Raw genomic sequence first — 12,004 nt, 5'->3', positions numbered from 1 at the left:
CAAAGTTGCATTTGAGTAAGAATTCTAGACCACCAATTTGTTGGAATATTAAATTAGGGAGGATATTCCAGATGCAATCCTTATTTCTGAAATAGTTTTCTATCCATATAATCTTAAATATTATATTAGAGGTTTTAAAATCCAGAGCGTTCAACCCTCCCTCATCTTGGGTGCTACATATTACCGCTTTTCTAAAATAATGAGGTTTATTCCTCCTTATGAAGTTACATAATTTAGTATCAACCATTTTAGTTACTGACAGAGGAACATCCAAGTCAAGGGAGGTATAAACTCATCTGGACCTTCAGATTGTGATAAAAGTACACGTCCAGATAAAGATCTCTGAATAAACAGGAGATAAATCTCTTTGCAATTTTCTCTACAATAGGAGAGGTATTTAAGTTGGCCCTTTCTTTCTGATCTTTGCTAACTGTAATACCAAGATATGTGACCACATCTTTTACAGGGATATTACCTCCTGAGTTTAAGTCACATCTTTTCAACGGAAATAATTCACATTTCCTCATATTTAGAGATAAACCTGATACATGTGTGAAGGCATAAATACACACAATAGCTTTCTTGACTTCATTATGATCTTTCAAAAAAATGGTGGTGTCGTCAGCCAATTGTGAACATTTGATCTCTTTGTCTTGTATCTGAATACCCCTAAAACTATCCTTATTTATATGAAGTGCCATAACTTGTGTGACCAATAAAAATAAGAAAGGAGAAATTGGGCATCCTTGTTTAATTCCACGTCTAATGTCGAATCTTTGAAGTTCCATGGGATATTTTAGAGCTGTTACTATTATTGTAATGTGTCTTAATTACACTTTGAAAATATTGACCAAATCCAAAAAATCGAATTCTCAAAAAGAAAATAATGTTCTGTATCAAATGCCTTGTAAAAGTCTACAAATAAAATGAAGCCATCTTCCATAATGTGCTCATTGTAGTCTATCAAGTCCAATACTAGTCTAATATTATTACATATATGTCTGCCCTTCATAAAACCAGACTGTGTATCGTCAATGATTTGGTCAAGACCTTTTTTTAAGTCTTTCTGCAAAGATGGATGCAAGTAGCTTTCCATCATTGTTCATTAATGTGATTGGTCTCCAATTTTCTAACATCATAGAATCTTTGTTTGGTTTGGGTATTACAGAAATTAGGCCCTGTGTCATAGAAACAGGCAGGGCCCCTAAATCAATTGCCTCCTTAAAAACATTAAATATAAATTCAATGATATCTTCCTGAAAATATTTATAGAATTCACTGATAATGCCATCATTCCCTGGAGATTTGTTATTTTAAATTGCTGATACATTTTTTAAATTTCATTAATAGAAATAATTTAATCACAAGACTTTTGGAAGTCTTCATCTATGAATTTTTTGCACAGTCTTTGACAGTCTAGAAAGTCAGATACATTACTAGTAGGACAGGCATTACTGGTATAAAGGTTACCATAGAATTCTGAAACATATTTTGAAATATCTTTGGGGTTTTCATTTTCTTTGCCATCTATATTGAGCTTATGAATATATTCAGAATTCTTTCTTTCTAAATTGTAAAAGTATTTTGTATTTTTTTCACCTTCCTCCAACCATCTCCTTCTTGATCTTACAAATGCCCTGTTTGCTTTCTCTTCATACATTCTGTCCATTTCTAGTTGTAAAGAGAATAACAGACCCTTTCCCTCTTCATCAAGGTCCTCCATAGAGATGAGAGAAAGTATTTCCGAAACAAATTTATCTTCCCTCATTCTTTTAAGTTCAACAATTTCTTTACCTCTCTTCATGGCTGTTTGTCTTATTTCATACTTCATTCATTCCCAATAAGACATAAATAGTTGGGCTTCCCTCCAATTGTCTTGTTTAAGATCTTTGGCATCCATCTTGAAATGATCATCTTCCAACAGTCTACTATTGAGTTTCCAATAACGGCGATTCGGTTTAACTTCAGATCCATTCATATTTAAAGATAAGAATATAACTTTATGATCAGTAAGAATTTATGGTTCAATTGATACCTTGACTACAGAATTATCTAATGAATTAGAAATCAACCAGAAGTCAATTCTTGACCGTCTGGACATGTCCTTGTTACTCCAAGTGAATTCCTTTTAATCAGGATATTTAGATGTCCAAATATCTACTAATCCAAGACCAAGACATAGGTTATTAAACTCAGGATTAACTATGCTGGATCCGTTAGGAGGGGGATATCTGTCAATCATCACATTAGATACAGAATTAAAATCTCCACCTAAGATAAGATAATTTTGATATCCTGAAATACACCTATAACTCTATTAATTTCTTCAAATTCTCGAAATAATATCCTGTTGTTGGATGCATAAATATTCCCTAATAAAAATATTTCACTTTTGAAATGTACTGTTAAAATTAATCAACGTCCAAGAGTGGTGAGTCTTACTACTGATGACCTTCCCTTTAAATGCACCTCTTAAAACTGTTACACCTGCAGAGTGGTTGTTGCCATATGATAACCAGATATCATTACCCCATTGATTTTTTTTTTCTCTCCAAAAAGATAGATCGGAAGAACAAAAAAGTAAAAGTCTGCATTAAACCGTTTTCATTACAGGAAATTAGCCGTACGCTTGAGTAAAATACGAATACCCCTGACATTAATTGAACAAAGAGACAAACTTCAACCAACAACCTTGTTATGCTATTATAAGCTTTTCCTATGGATATGTAACTCAAAAGGATTTCCATCCCATTATTAACCTCTCCAAAAAAAAAAAAATGGTCATAAAGTTACCAAAGTATTCTTACTCCCACAAGGGGGAAACATTGCGTAGACTTTACAATAAGCAGTTATTCACCTATAGTTAGTGTTTAGCTTACCAGTTCTCAGGTCAGCCTTTTCTCATTCAAGTGCTTGTGTACATTTTTATAATAAAAGGCTGCTTTTCACCTGGTAATACGTTTTTTTGGCCTGACAGTTCTGTCCGAGTTAGAATCTGACTCGCACTCAAATGTTCTGATTTGGCCGCATTTCTTTCCCATCGATGATCACTCTTGCACCGATTATATATTTTTTTTAAATGCAGTTTTCCCTGCCTTTCGAGCTGCAGCCACAATCGGCCACAGTTTCTCTCTTGTCACTTTGTCTGCTGAGGTCAAATCCTCCGTGGACCTCAATTCTTTTGCTTGAGGAATTCACAATTCTTTGCTCGCCTCCAAAGACATTTCCGTGTAGATCTGTTGGTGAACCGGATGACGGTTGTCCTCGGTCTCTTGTCTTGATCCTTACGTCTTCCCAAACGATGGACGCTGTCTACATTTTACTGAAGTTTGGCTTTTGATTTGGGAACGACAGCTCCACAGATGTCAACAACTCTGCATTTGATGTCCTCACCCACCTGCTCTGGAATTCCATGGAGCCTCAGGTTCCAACTGCGCTGGTATCTCTCTGCCTCATTCACCTTTTGCTCGAGTTCAGCCACCTTCTTTTCATTTTCCTGGCAGATAACTTCCACTTTCTTCATGTCACTTTTGAGGGTTTTCACTTCTCCGAAGATAGTCAGATGTTTTAATGGCCTTAATTTTCATCGTATTCTCCCTAACCATGACCTCCAAGCCATTTGCCCTTTCATCTATCTTTGGCAGTCACCTGCAGTCGTTTTGATGCTCTCGAACACGGTCAATGACATAGGTCATAGGGTCTCCACCCACTCTGCCCGTTTTACAAAGACATATATGATTATTCATGTTCTGAATCGTTCAGTGGGCTCCTTCTCTAACATTTTATTGATGCTATATCCCAAAACTCGGATTTCGTCTCCAAATACATCTGATGATAAGCACCGAGCTCTGTTGACATTGCAAAGCAGGTTTATCGTAACATCTTTTGAGGATTTTACATTTTGGTCGTCGTCTTCAAAGTTGTTTCCGCGGGTCGCAAAAAAACTAAATTAGGATGACACAAGCGGAATTAAATGTAAAAGGTTTTGAAAATAAAAAGCTTGGTATATGCTCATTGCTTCGTTGACATTTCACAGAGATACCCTTGTTTTTGTGAGAAATCTTTGAAAAAGAACAGGTGTAAAAACGGCTAGTTGGACCCGTCTGAGCTGAAGATGAAGATGCCCTTACCCGCTAGTAACTTAAACTGACTCTACTTTGGTCTGACCCTACTACAGGCGATCTGGCAAGAACCAGGCAGATCTGTCCATATCCAGAGTTTTATTCTCCAGTCTAGTTCACCACGACACATTAGCACACACATAGAAACACAAGATCACTTCTTATGGCAGATGAACGCATAAACACTTCTACATTTACATTTAAGTCATTTAGCAGACGCTCTTATCCAGAGCGACTTACAATAGAAAACACACTGAAAACGTTGCGTCCTCATCAGCTGATGATGATCACTCTGAGCTAGAGTGGGAAGGGCCAGAGTCCAAATGTCCATTCGGGCACACCGATTGGCTGAAACCAGGAGTCCATGATAGACAGCTGAGAAGGGAAGAAATCACCATAGTATGAGTCATAATACCCATAAAAGCTAGCGGTGTTTTGTGTAGGCTTACCCTGGTGTGACGTTTTGGTAACTGGGTAAATCTCTAGGATTTTTGACGCTTTCTTTTCTCTGGCCTCCATTGATTTACAGTAGTTACCCAAATTCTGTCCATCCTACAAGGGTAAAAACTTAAATAACTTTTGAATGGATTATGGTAGAGGCATTATGTTTGGACCATTTGGTTTTCATAGAGGATTAAATACACAATTACATGATGGCCGTGTTTGAGAGCGTCAGAACTGTGATGTAACATGGGTAAATTGGGACTGACTGACTGATCTACAACAGTGGAGGCTGATGGGAGGAGCTATAGGAGGATGGGCTCATTGTAATGGCTGGAATGGAAGAAATGGAACAGTCAAACGTGGTTTCCATATGTTTAACGTGTTTGATTTCATTCCATCCATTATAATGAGCCTGTCCTACTATAGCACCACCCACCAGCCTCCACTGATCTACAAATAATATTGTGTAGTTATTTAGGATGCAAGGTGGTTTGTAGATCAGTCAAGTCTCAACTCGCCTTTAAAGTCTGCTTCAATGTCGAATGAGCCAATTATTTTACCCAGTGGATAAATTCATGTGATGTTTGAGGCCCTCACACTAATTGATTGTACAATGTACAGTACACGCATGATGTCAGTTTGTTAGTGTATGATTTGAAAACATGTTTATTTCGACATTATAAAGAAAAACGTATAAACAATGGCAACACTGACAGATTAATCTGAGCGTTGCTGTTGGAAAACCAGATTCGTGTTTGACCTTCGGCTGTCGCAGATGCACCTCCCCCGACTTCACTCCGCGACTTTCCTCTACAGTCGGTTAATTTAGCTTTACCACTCAAACGCTCCCAGTGAGTAGTTATTTATGACGCAAGGTTCTTTGTTGATCAGTCATGCCGCGTTCATGTTCTAGTTGAAACTATACATCTCTCACATGTCCGACGTGGTAACTGGTTGTAGTAATATGCGTGCCGCATTCAACGAATCAACAAGTAGGAAATGTCCGAGTTTCCTTAGTTCCGACTTGCTTATGAACCGGAATCAGTCGGCAGTCGCTTGCACGTTTTTTTTAATATATATTTTTTAAATAACAAATCAATACATAAAATACACGAGGGAACACAAGCAGACATGGATTACAAACAATAGACAATCGAGCTGGGGGGTACAATATCACATTACAATTACACAAGGACCTTAAGGGACATGCATATACTTACAATTCTAACAGCTTTTTTGTTAGTAGAGCATTTAACCGTCTTAAAATACAGTTCAATTTATTTTTGTAGGGTACGAAAATGTGTTTTTGTTTGTAAATTTACATCTGTGTACATTAAATTTTGCCAAAAGAATAATGAAATTAATTACATAAAAATTATTCCGCTTATTTCTATTGTTTGTAAAGAATCCAAACAGTACATCTCTCCACAATAGTGTAAAATCTTCATAAATTTGTTAAATTATAGACCTACTGATGTCTTGCCACAGTTTTCTTACATGCATACAATGCCAAAAAAGATGCAAAACTGTTTCTGGGTGGTCATTACAAAAGGAGCAATTTGAGTTGATGTTTTCCTTAAACTTCTTCATATAGTGGTTGGCAGGATAATATGTATGAATCATTTTAAAGGAAACTTCCTTAACTTTGTTAACAAGTAGGTATGTGTTTGGCAACATCCAAACTTTTTTCCAACAGATATTATCAATAAATCCATTCCAATAAGGCATGACATAAGGTACAACATCCTGCTGAAACAAGGTTCGTATCGCTCTGTTGTTGAATGGACCAAAAGAGAAACAAATCTTTCCTACTGATGAGTTAACAGGGTCAAAAGAAGGTAGGCTCTGAGGGTCAGGTCTTGACACGTTCCTGAATAACATAGCAACACCTGAGGGAATGGCATCTAAAACCATTGCAAAATCTTTAGGTGTTACAGGGACCTTGTAAAGTGATAAGAATTCTTTATAACTGAGTGAAAGACCCTCTGCATTTACCAGTTGGCTCACCAATAGGATATTATTTCGGAACCAATATTCTAAAAACAGAGAGGTATTTTTATACAATATATCCAGATTATTCCATATATAATATCTGTGTGGAGAAAAATTGTGTTTATAAATTAAAGACCATGACAAGAGAACCTGTCGATGAAAAGCAGAAAGTATCACTGGAACTTTGTCAATATTATAATTGCAAAACAACATGAAGTTAAGGCCACCAAAAGTAGAGAAGACATGATGAGGAATACAATTCCAGATAGAAGTGCGTCTTCTTAGGAATTGTTTAATCCAATTGATCTTAAAAGTATTATTTAAAGTAGTGAAGTCCAGAAAATTCAGTCCACCATTCTCATTGCACGGTCGGCTGCCAACGCTTCAGATCGTGTCACTCCTATGCGACACTCGTCCCTCAAACGGCTGTATTCGGATATGGCTAGACGGGATCCAATGTTCGTCAAATTAACGTAAAAAGTTCATTTTTCAAATTTTATTTTATCTAACCATGAACCAGTTTTCTAACCTTATCCTAACCTTCTATGAAAAGTCAAATCGGATGTTAATTCGACAAAACCTGGATCCCTTCTATCCCTTCTGCTCCCATGTAGCCAGTTTTCAGCAAGACAGATAGCGTTCAGCACAGCACTGCGAGGATTTTATCGATAAGGGAGTCTAGCGATAATGTAACGAAACTAAATTATATCGTGTGAATAAATCGACTAATAATAAAGCAAATTACTGTTTTTATAACCGAGGGTGTTTAGCCAATTACGTTACTATTAGCTGGCTAATCATTCGCTTTACCACCTAGCCGTAGACTTTGTACTGTTACCTAACCTACCTGCTAAGTGAACAAAGGTAAAATGAGCTAAAATGCACTATGCATGACACACGGATAGCTAAATATTATAAGGCTCACAGGATACGTGATGTGACAACAATTGGACATAAGCATATTTCTTTCTGAGCTGTTTTACATCAGCTGCTGAATAGTAATTCACCTGTTGAATCTAGTCTTTCTTCCATCCCAGTGGTGAAGGCTGCTACGGTCTCAGGCAGTGACATGGCCAACCCTCTGAGGAGAGAGGTTAGACAGCTGTACAAGAATGTCAGTTCAACACTGACTGAATGCTGTCAATGCACCCACGCTTTGTTGTTGTTACCCACACTTACTTTCAATATGAGATTTGCTTCCACTCATGCAATCTTTTACTGTCTGTCCCAAACAATCTCCAAAGCACTGGGATTATCACTAGTAACCTGCCTCCTTCCACTGACAGCTACTGTATCTGGGACGGGAATACCCCCAAGGAGCAGACTACTTCAGGGAGTGTCTGAACAGTGCCTTTATGAAGAACAAATATGTCACAGACCCCAAGTAGATCAGAAAGCTTGTTGATTGTGGAGAGGATGTGATTAAGGAACTGGGGACCCTGTACTATCTGAAGGAATATAGCATCATGAAAAAGCGTTTCTACGAAGAACAATTGTTAGGCCTGCTGAATATAGGCAGACCGACAGACTGATAGCCTAGATGTTTGGCAGCTGAATCTTCAGTATGCGGGTTGTTCCATGAATAGAGAACATTTTGGGTAGTGTAACTTGGTCCCCCAAAAATATTGTTTTCACCTAATTTTAACATTCTGTCATAAAGAGCACATGTCCAACTTTCTAAAAACATATTTTTTCCATGTCAAGGGCTTAGATAAAACTAATGACTAGTAAGTGCCATTAAAGTAACAGGGTTGACGTAACAGGTTTGTGGTTTTCGTCTTAAATTCGCCATAAATCCCCTTTCGAAATGCAAGCTTCACAAAAAAATAAAATGTTTAAAAAATATTTCTAGCCTATCTATGGGTAACAGGGTTGACATGTTATGCTTGATGTGCTCTGATTGAATGAAATGAGAAGTCCTAGAGTACCCTCTTCCTTTTGTCTTCTCACCTATTCTTTCTGAAGTTGCTCCTTTTCAGCCTTAATGAGCTTGCCTCCTTTCTTTTTGGCAGACTTGAACCAAGTCAACAATTCAACTTAATGAACATAAATGTGATCATAAACCAATTTGCAAGCTACTGTATGCTTGCAATTTGTGGGCATTGCAAAAGTGAGTACAGATAAATAACATAACTAAAGAGTAGACTCACGGATGCTGGGGAGAAATTGAAACATGTTATAATCTATTTAGCGAGCTAGGCCTATATCTACTAGGTCTAATATCTCATGAATCTAATGTAGAGAGAGCTATGCTATTCATAACAGTAACAAAGTTAACTTTGCATCCTTGGGTGGCTTACAAGGAAATAACATAGAGAATAGAAAGTTAGGAGATATCAAATCAAACTTTATTTGTCACATGAATACATAAGTGTAGACTTTACCGTAAAATGCTTACTTACAATCCCTTAACCAACAGTGCAGTTCAAGAAGAGTTAAGAAAATATTTACCAAGTAGACTAAAATAAAATGTAATAATAAAAAAGAACACAATAAGAATAACAGTAACCAGGCTATATACAGGGGCACCTGTACCGAGTCAGTGTGCGGGGGTACAGGCCAGTGTTGCCAACTAATTATCAGGGAAAGTTGTTTCTAAATTACGTTGTGATGTCATTGCGTGATAACGTAAAACTGCGTCATTATGTAGAATACATAATAACGTTACCAACAATTAATCGCTAAATACTGTAGCAATTTTTACCGAAAATTGTATAGCTCTAAGTACTGTCAGGAATCCACAGATATGTTTTTTTAACTCACTGAATAATGTTCACTCTATCAGTGATATAGAATCTAAACAGTGTGATGAACCCATCAAAGTTGAAGAGATTAAGTCAATCAAACATCTAAAGAACAATAAATTACCAGGTGTTGATGGAATTACATCAGAATTTTACTAATTATTTTCTGAACAAGTAGCTTCCTATTTGAAGTCTTTTTTTTTAGAGAGTATTAAAAACAATGTTCTCCCTCCTACAATGAGTCAGGGGTTAATAACACTGATACCTAAGCTTAAAAAATAAGTGCTTCTCATCGATAACTGGAGTCCGATTTGTCTTCTTAATAATGACTATAAGATATTAGCCTTAGTACTTGCAAAAATAAGTAAAGAAGTCCTGGATGCAATCATTGATGAAACACAGTCTGGCTTCATGAGGAACAGACATATTTCTAACAATATCAGACCATTATTAGACATACTTGACTACTCAGACCTAATAACTGAGGATAGCTTCATATTGTTTTTTGATTTTTATAAAGCATTTGACACAGTAGAGCATCAGTTTCTCTTCCACTCCCTTGAGAGACTTTGCTTTGGAGATTTTTTCTGTAAGGCTATTAAGACTCTATGCAAATGGTAACAGCTCTATCAAATTGAAATATGGCACCTCACCTAGATTTGAGTTAAAGAGAGGAATTAGGCAAGTTTGTCCTATCTCTCCGTACCTGTTTTTATTAATCACCCAACGTCTTACAAATTCTTTAAATAATAGTCCTGTACAAGGTATTTCCATAGCTGGAATTATTACAAGCCAGCTGGCTGATGATACTACACTTTTTCTGAAAGACACTAACCAAATTCCCATATCGATCAATGTGATTACAATCCTTTTCGAAAGCGTCTGGTCTATATCTTAACATTAATAAATGTGAACTCATAGCTGTCAAAGATTGTGTGACACCTTCATATTATGGTATTTCAGTAAAAGAAGAACTTACATATTTAGGCATAACCATTACAAAGGATCAGAAGTCTAGAGGTTTACTAAATTTGAACCCTCTAATTAAAATAACCCAGAAGAAGCTAAATCAATGGCTACAGAGGGACTTATCTTTAAAAGGTAGAGTCCTAATAACCAAGGCTGAAGGTTTCTCTAGACTAACATATGGCGCTCTATCTTTATATCTTGAGAGTAAAATAAACAAGGAGATAGACCAGATGCTTTTCAACTTTATTTGGAGAAACTGTACCCATTACATTAGGAAAACTGTTGTAATGAACACTTATGAGAATGGTGGACTGAATTTTCTGGACTTTACTACTTTAAATAATACTTTTAAGATCAATTGGATTAAACAATTCCTAAGAAGACCCGCTTCTATCTGGAATTGTATTCCTCATCATATCTTCTCTACTTTTGGTGACCTTAACTTCATGTTGTTTTGCAATTATAATATTGACAAAGTTCCAGTGAAACTTTCTGCTTTTCATCAGCAGGTTCTTATCATGGTCCTTAATTTATAAACACAATATTTCTCCACACAGATATTATATATGGAATAATCGGGATATATTGTATAAAAATACCTCTCTGTTTTTAGAATATTGGTTCTGAAATAATATCCTATTGGTGAGCCAACTGGTAAATGCAGAGGGTCTTTTACTCAGTTATAAGGAATTCTTGTCACTTTACAAGGTCCCTGTAACACCTAAAGATTTTGCAATTGTTTTAGATGCCATTCCCTCAGGTGTTGCTATGTTATTCAGGAACGTGTCAAGACCTGACCCTCAGAGCCTACCTTCTATTGACGCTGTTGACTCATCAGTAGGAAAGATTTGTTTCTCTTTTGGTCCATTCAATAACAGAGCGATACGAACCTTGTTTCAGCAGGATGTTGTACCTTATGTCATGCCTTATTGGAATGGATTTATTGATAATATCTGTTGGAAAAAAGTTTGGATGTTGCCACACACATACCTACTTGTTAACAAAGTTAAGTTTCCTTTAAAATGATTCCTAAACATTATCCTGCCAACCCACTTTATGAAGAAGTTTAAGGAAAACATCAACTCAAATTGCTCCTTTTGTAATGACCACCCAGAAACAGTGTTGCATCTTTTTGGGCATTGTATTCATGTAAGAAAACTGTGGCAAGACATCAGTAGGTTTATAATTGAACACATTTATGAAGATTTTACACTATTGTGGAGAGATGTACTGTTAGGATTCTTAACATACGATAGAAAAAAGCTGAAACATTTTTATATAATTAATTTCATTATTCTTTTGATCAAATTTCATATACACAAATGTAAATTTACAAACAGAAAACCACATTTTCTTACCCTACAAAAAGAAATTGAACTTTATTTTAAGACTGTTAAATGCTCTACTAACAAAAAAGCTGTATATGCATGTCCCTTAATTGTCATGTGATATTGTACCCCCTAGCTCGATTGTCCATTGTTTGTAATCTATGTATGTTTGTGTTCCCTCATATGCTTTATGTATTGATTTGTTTTTAATAAAAAATAAATGTAAAACATACTCAAATTGACTGGCCATCTCTGCAAAACATATGATTTGACATTTGTTCAGGTACAGACTCCCACTCTTGTACTTCTGGCTGTACAATTTTGATTGAGACATATTGATTGACGTTGCAAGTTTGTTCAAGATCAAACATGCATGACCAACTATATTCATTGGGTTTGGCTCGTC

At 36.3% G+C, this 12,004-nt stretch overlaps 1 pseudogene; it reads left to right on the top strand.

Moving 5' to 3' along the window:
* Nucleotides 1-5,684: 5,684 nt before the first annotated feature.
* On the top strand, nucleotides 5,685-8,294 carry LOC118366253 (electron transfer flavoprotein regulatory factor 1-like; annotated as a pseudogene).
* The last annotated feature ends 3,710 nt before the right edge of the window (nucleotides 8,295-12,004 follow it).

This window comes from Oncorhynchus keta, chromosome 33 (genome assembly GCF_023373465.1).
Source record: "Oncorhynchus keta strain PuntledgeMale-10-30-2019 chromosome 33, Oket_V2, whole genome shotgun sequence".
Classification (NCBI taxonomy): Eukaryota; Metazoa; Chordata; class Actinopteri; order Salmoniformes; family Salmonidae; genus Oncorhynchus; species Oncorhynchus keta.
The sequence above is the reverse complement of the archived record's forward strand: the minus strand, read 5'-3'. Positions and strand labels throughout refer to the sequence as shown.